Source organism: Pinus tabuliformis, chromosome 1_2 (assembly GCF_031772625.1).
Source record: "Pinus tabuliformis cultivar Carrire ecotype Pingquan chromosome 1_2, CPIR1, whole genome shotgun sequence".
NCBI classification, from domain to species: domain Eukaryota; kingdom Viridiplantae; phylum Streptophyta; class Pinopsida; order Pinales; family Pinaceae; genus Pinus; species Pinus tabuliformis.
This window is the reverse complement of record NC_142298.1, coordinates 713,261,741-713,271,138: the sequence shown is the minus strand read 5'-3', so window position 1 is coordinate 713,271,138 and position 9,398 is coordinate 713,261,741. Positions and strand designations below refer to the sequence as shown.

At 38.5% G+C, this 9,398-nt stretch overlaps 1 pseudogene; it reads right to left on the bottom strand.

Moving 5' to 3' along the window:
* Positions 1-601: 601 nt before the first annotated feature.
* Positions 602-2,374, bottom strand: LOC149207729 (acylamino-acid-releasing enzyme pseudogene; annotated as a pseudogene).
* Between the last annotated feature and the right edge of the window lie 7,024 nt (positions 2,375-9,398).

Here is a 9,398-nt window from a genome sequence, read left to right as displayed (position 1 = left end):
TCCCACCATGGCCATGGAATAGGGTAACTTTAATGCCAAATTCTTTACAAGCAGCTACAACATCTTCCTGTGCTTTATATAATTCCCATGCAGCAGTGAAATGCCCTGCATCTTTTCCTGAATCAGAAATGAATAAATTGAACAAAACCTTTCATGATTTCCATCATGACCGTCTTTCATTGCATTAAACAAACCTCAACTTGGAAAGCATGCAAGCTATGGTTCTTAAATCGAAAGGGACTTTTGCGTCTGAAGCAACTCAAATTTTCTGGTCATGCTCTCATTTTCTTGTAGTCCCAATGACTCGAAGTATCTTTGCCACCATGATTGACCCCGTAATTTTGCAGGCCTTCCAGCTTTGCTCAGTTGAATAGCTTTTGCTGATTTTGAAGTATAATGAGCTGGAGTGAACTTTCGATAGTCAGTGGAAGATCCAATCTCATGAACAACACATCGCTCCTTCAAAAGTGAGATGAAAGGCAAGAATAGATTCCTCTGAAGACCACCTTCATATAAATTATCAGGAGCCCTGTTGGAAGTGGAAACCAAGATAATTCCTTTGTTAAATAAATGTCTAAACATCCGATTCAGGATCAATGCATCTGAGGAGAAATGAAGGCTTTATATTAAAGCTTCATTAGGCCCTACATTGTAGTCTATATATAATGCTTTTTGTTAATATCCCCAATCTTACTGAACAAAACAAGCACGTAACCAATAGAGGAACATGGGCCTGCCAAAGGCCTTCATTTCAAGAATCTCTTAAACCAAAGTCCAATGTTCAGAAAGCTTTCGAAATCGGATTGCGGCCTGTCAATGCTGTGTACATCATTTGGGAAAATGATGACTTTTACTTCCACCCCCTTCTCCCGCAGAGCTCGAGCAAACTGCAATCCATTTGATACGGGAACCCTGAGGTCTTGCACACCCAAAAGTAAGAGAACGGGTACTTTTACCTTTGAAATATGTCTAATTGGTGAACACTGATAAAACATGGTGATATCTTCTATTGAAGGTGCTTCAGTGTAAACATTTTTCCCATTCTTTCCATATGCCTCCACATAACACCAATCAGGAATATCTGTTGTGCCAACCATTAATGAGAGATTACACACAGGATTCCGGACAGCTGCAACAACAAACCTATCTGGTGCCTGGCCAATTAAATGGGTTGCAAGAAACCCTCCGTGGGAGGGCAAGTCCCTTATGAATTACTAGATCAACAACATTTATGACATCAGCCACATCCTGTCGCCCAACATTACCAGGTAGAGATTGCAAAGCCTCCTCTCCAAAGCCCAAAGAACCTATGTAGTTTACATAAAGTAGGTTGTAGCCCATTGATGACAAAAAGGCTTGAGTTCTTGAAAAGCCTGTCAATGAAGTAGAATGTGGCCCACCATGGAGGATAACAATGAGTGGATTACAAGCATCCTCCCGAAAAGCATTTTCCTTACTTTCTGATTCACTGGAGAATCTAGATGACACAAATATCACCTCAAAAGGCTGTTTGGCACCTTCTGTTAACAAAAATTCTTGATCTTTAACTGGAATCTTCAAAATATTAAATTCAATTGAGGACAACGAAGCTTACACTTTCTCTGAATAGTCCATGAAGGGAATTGACATATCTAACCACCTCCACCTTGTTTTTTCATCATTATCCGTGTCAATTCTTGACAGACGGCCATATTTCAGTTTCGGAGGATTGGCTGGGCTGCTAGACACTGCAAGAACAATGTTATCATGCACTGCAAGAACACTCCAAGAAGAATTTGAATTCTCAGGGCTAATTCTTGAAACTTTTCCACTGACTACATGTGGGAAGAACAATGGAATTTTGAATAAGACCAACACGAACAATGCGTGGAGCTCGAATCATCTCTGGCTCAGCATTGAAATGATATGCCTGCAACATTTGTAACCACGATGCCTCCTCCTGCATCAAGTAGCATCTTCATCATAGAACAGGGACCTAATGTGGTTCGAATAATATCTGCAACAGCCTTTGATGCTTGAATATTTGCACAACGCACCCTATTTCTAGTCTCCTGCTTTATAACGTCATTCAAAATGAGAACAGGAGCATACATGGCTGTAAGTGAAGGCGGCTAGCAGTTCGTCGAGGGAACAAACGCTAGACTGGACAAAAACCACCGAATCACAGCTGAATTCGACAGGGAAAGTGTATAAGCTGACAACTGTTGATGTAAACATAGCGAATTTTGATAAATTTGACAGCTGGATGAGATTTGCTATGGATCAGCACGAATCCCCGATTTCGTAGCGCAGTCAGTGCAAAATCGGTGTTTTGCGCTACGAAATCACCTAGACCGGGTTTCTGCGCTATGAACTTTGAAATGAGTTTCGACATATGATATTCATGTGAGATATGAGACCAATGATAGACTAAAACAGAGAATTGACCCCATTTGACATATTAACAAGACTCTTAACAAGGCTCTAAAACAAGATGAAAAGACTAGACCCAAAACTGACACCAACCCTTTGACAAATTTTAAAAAAATGATGTTCAGAATTTAAAATATTTTTTCTTGAGTGATAACACCTCAAAGTTAGCTTGATTTTGATAGCCTAACCCTCTCTCCCCATGGCTTTGCAACCCCCATAAAAAATTTGAGCCCCCCTACCATAATTAAATTGTGTCGTTGCAACATTGACTTCTGAAACAAATCTTACCAAAATCCTATCCTCTCTTCATTCGGTTCATAGATGTTAATGAAAGTAAAGGTTATATCCAACTTTATCAAGAAGCCTTACATCCCAAGGCTAGATATAACACTCCAAGTGTTGTGTACTTGAATTTTGCGAGTATCCCACCCCAATGCCATTCCCCCGTAGCGTCCTCGAACATCCATCCAAACAAACTTCCATAAAGGCAGAGCACGCTCTAAGAAAGCTGAGATAAGATCCCCTTCACCTAGGGTTTCTTGTAACAAAATAACCTCAAGTCCTTCAATCTGGATTAGTTTTTTGAAAGCAAGTTTTTTGGGGTTGTTTGCTACCCTCTATAGTTAAATGAGAGAGCTTTCATTGGGGAACAACACCATGGGCCTTCAAATATCTAAGGGCTCTGTCAATAGAAGATTATCTACACATAACTAGATCTTCTCAAGCCTAGGATTTCACCAATGATAAGTGGGATTTCCTATCCCTACCTTTCCTTTGAATAGTAGGGGCAAGGGGTTTATCTAGACCTCCCAGTAATCTAGTTGAGTCTGGGGGAATATGCCTCGACCTCAAGTTGTAATAGATAGTGTTAATACCATATCCCTCAGAGAAACCAGAGTCTAAAGATACGGTTGGGGATGAGGACCACCCAGAGTGATTTAGGAGAAAACATGGGACTTAACCAAGAGATAAATATGTAACTAGGTTCTATATGGCCTCCACCTACTGTTCATTACAAGTCTTATCCCAATTCTACCCCAATACCGAAGTAGGAAAACAAAATAAAGAAACAAAGGAGGAGGGGAGAGATGTACCCTTCAGGATGTTGCCATCCTCCTCCTTAATGTCTGTGTTTGTTACCCCCTTAATTTGAATCCTTAGCTTCATATCACTTGAAATCATAGAATCTGCCTAACCTATCTCTATTCCTCTAGTCTCGAGCTCGCGAACAACCTCTGTCCCACCTGTCTCTGATCCCCCAATCCTAGGCTTGCAAAAAACCTTTGTCCCACCTGTCTCTATACCCTCATTCACATACACAACAATGTCTACTTCCGACTTAGTCTGGATCCCCACACTAGCCACATTTTTCATTTGTCTTCCTTGCCTTGGTTTGCAGACTCGATCCAATGACCCCATCCCCCCCATACTTCTTTTGCTTCTTATTTGGCCTAGGCTAGAATAATTAGGTTTAAAATACATTGTGCAATTTCCTAGAAGGTGTCCATATTTGTGGCACCTATTACATATGAAGGGAATCCCTTAGTTATCGAGGTCCACTAAATATTAAATCTCTTTCTCGATGGTTTGATACAACTTCGACCTCAAATCTAGGCTAACCAATATTCTTGCCACCAACCACTCCTTAGTCTCCCTGAAAGAGTAATCTGCCCACAAGAACTTCCCTAAAGTATTTCCAATGTTCATGAAGCTCTGTGGGTTCAACATGTGCATAGCAAGTCCTATATTGTGAACCTAAATGGGAATCACATCCATTGTCTCCATTTGGGCACCAAAGAGTGAAGTCCAAATTTTAAAAGCAACTAGAGTAGAATCTATAAACGATACCTCTTCAGTTACCAGTTCCACATCTGTTAGGTCCCTATAATACTAGTGATTCCCCCACTACTATTGTCATTGTATCCCTTATTGTTATTGTTGTGCCCCTATTGTCCCCATATTGTTATCATTGTGCCCCATAGAATCCCACTATTGTTATTTTTGTGCCTTTATATTATTATTGTTAGGTCGGCTTGGTTATATTGTGACCCCTTAGACTCCTATATATAGAAAGGAGGTTTTGTCATTTGTATCATCCAAGAATTGTTCATTTGTGTAATGTAAAGGAGGTTACCCCCTCGAAGAGACTAAATTCTAAGGCGTTGATCTATCTTTTTATATTTTGCGAGCTAGTTTCCTAACATTTGTTATCAGAGCTTTGGATTATAGGGTTTCGCTGCTCCAAATAGGTCATCGTGGAATTTTCACTATAACTTTTTTTCTGCGACATTTTAGAAGCTAAAAAAAAAACATTTGAGATGAAATCGTGTTGAACCTCGGGTCCGAATTTTAGAGCTTGTCTCGCTATATTTTTGGAGATATGACTTGAGGAAGTTAGGGTTTTTGCAAGCTCTAGAATTTAAGCTAAAATAGGTCATCATGGGATTTCGCTACGAAGTTTCAGAAGCTAAAACAAAAACCCATTTTAGAAGAAATCGCTCTGAACCTTAGCTCTGAATTTCAGATCCTGCCTCGCTATATTTTCGGATATATAGTCTAAGGAAGTTATGGTTTTTGCAGACCCCCGAATTACATTCCAAACAGGTCACTGTGGGAAAATCGTCATAACTGTCTCTCTAAGAATCAGATTAAAATTTTGTAAGAAGTTACAGAAAGAGGACAGACTTTAGTTTCTTGTATATATTTTTCAGATCCAAAGGTCAAAATAGTGACACGTGGCACTTCATACAAGTTCGCTCTTCTGAAAAGGTATATAATCAGGTCATCTTGGGAGATTGTGCATAAATATTTCTTAGAGAATCCAATTTCGATCAGACTGGTGGCATTGGAAAGAGGACACAGAGGGCTACGACAGGTCGCGATTTTAGAATTGGAAGAGCTGAAATCACATAAATACATTAGATTCAATATCAGGCTCCTACAAAGTGAAAAAAAAGGTGTGTAGTTTTTTTTTTTTAATTTTTGCATAAGCTTGGTTTGAAAAATTAGTTTGAAGGAATTCAAAGGGCATAGTGAAGCATTATTATCAGTAATTGATGCCCCAAAGAAAGAAAATGGAAACACCTAGTAAGCAACCTGAAAGCTCTGGCATGACTCATGAAGAAGAGGAAGAAATGCAACATGATATATCAAAATTACAAGACCAAGTACAACAAATGTCACTCGTACAAAAAGTAATAGAAGCTAAGATGGATGATTTAAAGAAAGACGTAGAAGTTAAGATGGATGGTTTAAAGAAAGGCATGGAAGCTAAGATGGATGGTTTAAAGAAAGGCGTAGAAGCTAAGATGGACGATGTGGAAGCTAAGATGGACGACGTGGAAACTAAGATGGACGATTTGAAGACAGACATGGAAGATTTGAAGACAAAGTATCTACAAGAAATGCTTACTAATGGCAAAAGGGTAATAAAGGAAACTCATGATGAGAACAAAATAAGGGTTAATCATGATTTCATAGACTCTAACGTTGGATCAAAGAACCACCATGTTCCAAAGATCGATATGAGGAAGTTTGATGGCAAGGATCCTGGAACATGGATACTACAGATAGAGCAATTTTCCGATCTCCATAATGTGCAAAACACACAAAAGGTACGCATTTCAACTTTATATTTGGAACCAAATCAGTTTGTATGGTATTGATGACTTTGCTCTCATAAACAAATTTTCACTTGGGCTATTTTTACGGATGAAATGATAGCATATTATGAGGATACAAAAAGCAACACTTTTTTTAGCCAATTGATGAATCTCAAAAAAAAGGGTTCAATGGTGGAGCATATTGAGGACTTCCAAAAATCGAATATAAGGGTAAAAGATATTCCAGCGCAGCATAGGATTGATATGTTCATAGGGACTTTAAAAGATAACATCCAACATGAGGTTCGCCTTTGGGAACCAGATTCATTGGAGAAGGCATTCAGGTTGGCAAGAAAAATGGAAAGCAAAATTATGGCAACAAGGAAGCATACCACTCACAATCATAAAGATGGAAGTGTTGCTGCCCCTAGCCATCCACAACCTACAAGGTTGACACCACAACCACTAGAAGAACTAAGAGAAAAAGGGCTTTGTTATAGTTGTGATAACAAATACACTAAAGGTCATAAGTGTGTTGAGAAGAAATTATTTTACATAGATTGTGAAGAGGAGGAAGAAAAGGAACAAGAAATGTCAAAAGAAGAGGATATACACCAGGAAAAAAACCCTAGAAAAAGAAGAAATGAATCTGACCATATCTTGTAATGCATTGGCTGGAATTACCACTCCTCAAACTATCAAGATAGAAGGGCATATCAAGAAGAAAAAGGTAATAGTGTTGATTGATTCGGGAAGTACCCATAATTTTATTCATTATAAGATAGCCAAAGAATTGAATTGCTTCCTCTATCCAACACCAGAGTGTCCAGTGATGGTTGCAAATGGAGGAACCATAAATTGCTCAGGAAAGTGCCATAATATCAAGATATCCATGGGAGAATATGTATTGAATAGCCCAATGCTTTCCATTCCAATGGGTGGTGTTGATGTTGTACTAGGAGTCGAATGGTTACAATCCTTGGGTAGAATAGCTTTTAATTTTCGAGAACTTTTCATGAAATTCTCTTCAGTAGGAAAGGAAATTGAATTAGAGGGTATTGCAGGGAAACCAGGAAGGATAATCAACTCTAATGGAATGACAAAGCTTCTAAAGAAATAACAACGAGGCATAATTGCACAATTATGTTCACTAGAGGTTCCCACATCGAAATCATCCATTTCTCCAGATCTCCAAAAAGTCTTGGACAATCATTCCAAGGTATTTGAGACTCCCAAACGCCTCCCACCTATTCGTGATCATGATCATGCTATCAATTTGATTCCAGGAAGTGTTCCTCCAAACATTAGGCCTTACAGATATCCCTATGTCCAAAAGAGTGAAATTGAACGTAGGGTTGCAAAAATGCTAGAGGACAATATAATTCAACCTAGTCAAAGTTCTTTCTTTGCTCCAGTAGTATTGGTTCACAAGAAAGATGGATCATGGCACATGTGTCCAGATTATAGGGAGCTCAACAAGCTCACTATTAAAGATAAATTTCCCATTCCTGTCATTGATGAATTGCATGGATCAATTTACTTCACCAAGTTGGATCTTCATTCAGGATACCATCAAATCAGAATGAAGATTGAAAAAATTCCAAAAACAGCATTTAGAACTCATGAGGGTCATTATGAATTTTTGGTCATGCTTTTTGGCCTTACTAATGCACCTTCTACATTTCAAGGTTTGATGAATTCCATTTTCAAACCCTTCCTTAGAAATTTTTTGTTAGTATTTTTTGATGATATACTAATCTACAACAAGTCTTGGAAGGATCATGTCCAACATGTTGACATGGTGCTCAAATTATTGGGGGAGAAACAATTATATGCAAAAATGTCCAAATGTTTCTTTGGAGTACAAGAGGTGGAATATCTGGGTCATATTGTATCCAATGAAGGTGTTAAGGTAGACCCTAGCAAAATTTAAACCATTAAGGAATGGAAAATCCCCACATCCATAAAGCATCTACGAGGATTTCTCGGGTTGACAGGGTATTATCGCAAGTTTGTTAAGTATTATGGGAGAATAGCACCACCTCTAACAACATTATTGAAGAAAGATGCATTCTCATGGACTCTAGAAGCAACGAAGACCTTTGAACATCTTAAAGAGGCAATGTGCCAAGCACTAGTCTTAGCTACACCGGACTTCACAAAAACCTTTATTGTGGAATGTGGTGCCTCAGGAAATGGAATTGGTGCTGTTTTAATGCAAGAACAAAGACCCATTGCTTACGAAAGTTGTCCAATCAAAGGAAAGTATTTACACAAAGATATTTATGAGAAGGAAATGCTGGCAATACTACATGCACTTAAGAAATGACGACCCTACCTAATGGGAAGACACTTCAAGGTAAAAAAAGATCATGATAGTCTTAAATACTTTTTGGAACAAAGATTATCTTCAGAAGAGCAGCAAAAATGGGTCACAAAGATGTTGGGCTATGACTTTGAAATCATCTACAAAAAAGGGAAGCAAAATGTTGTGGCAGATGCACTCTCAAGAAAGGATGAGGATGTGGAAGCATTTATTTGCGCCATTTCTATTATCCAACTAGATTGGATAAATGGAGCAAGGGATGAATGGAAGAATGATGAGGAATTGTGGGCACTCATTCAAAAGATACAACAAGATCCCAGTACATCTGATACATTTAGCTGGAAAAATGATTCGTTATGGTACAAGGATCGGTTATACCTATGTAAGAATTCCCAACTCAAACAAAAGATTCTTAGGGAATTGCACACCTCTCCCTTAGGAGGGCACTTGGGATTTCTAAACACCTACCACAGGGTTAATAAAGATTTTTTTTGGGATGGCCTTAAATCAGATATTCAAAAGTTTGTGGCAGAATGTTTGGTTTTCCAAAAAAATAAAGTTGAAACAATTAAGACCCCAGGACTATTACAACCCTTATCCATTCCAAGCCAACATTGGGAGGATGTTTCAATGGATTTTATCACAGGTTTACCCAAGTCCGAAGGAAAGAGTGTTATCATGGTGGTAGTTGACAGACTTACCAAGTATGCACACTTTTGCGCATTATCTCATCCATTTAAAGCGAGTACAGTTTCTATTGCATTTATGGAAACAATTGAAAAGCTACATAGAAACCCAAATATTCTTGTAAGCGACAAAGATCCCATTTTCACTGAAAATTTTTGGTCATAATTATTTTCTTGTCTTGGGACTCAGTTAGTTCATAGCTCATCTTATCATCCTCAATCTGATGGGCAAACTGAGATAGTAAACAAATGTTTGGAAGGATATCTTCTTTGCTTTGTATCTGATAAACAGACACAATGGGTCAAATGGTTGCCTCTGGCTGAATGGTGGCATAACACTTCCTTCCATATTGCAACAAAAATGACCCCATT